The following is a 294-nucleotide window of genomic DNA, read 5'->3' on the forward strand; positions in this document are numbered from 1 at the left end:
CGATTTTGAAAATTTGGACCGATTGCAATACTTTCATTACTAGTATAGCTCCGCTAAACTGTAGTAATAGAAAGTAAAAAATCTGGTGTGAACATCACACGACTTTCCTTATCCTATTGAATGATGCTTATTTGAGTGTTCTTTTACCCTAACTTTTACAATATCTCTAACCGTTTTGTCGCTATAGCTGAAAACCGCCAAAAAACGGTCGAAATCTGTCAAAAGCGGTCAAAATACCGCCAAGCGCAGCAAACATCTCAACCAAACGTTTTGTGTTGCATCCTTATCACATTT

The sequence above is a fragment of the Diaphorina citri genome, unplaced genomic scaffold (genome assembly GCF_000475195.1).
Source record: "Diaphorina citri unplaced genomic scaffold, Diaci psyllid genome assembly version 1.1 scaffold6864, whole genome shotgun sequence".
Taxonomy (NCBI): domain Eukaryota; kingdom Metazoa; phylum Arthropoda; class Insecta; order Hemiptera; family Psyllidae; genus Diaphorina; species Diaphorina citri.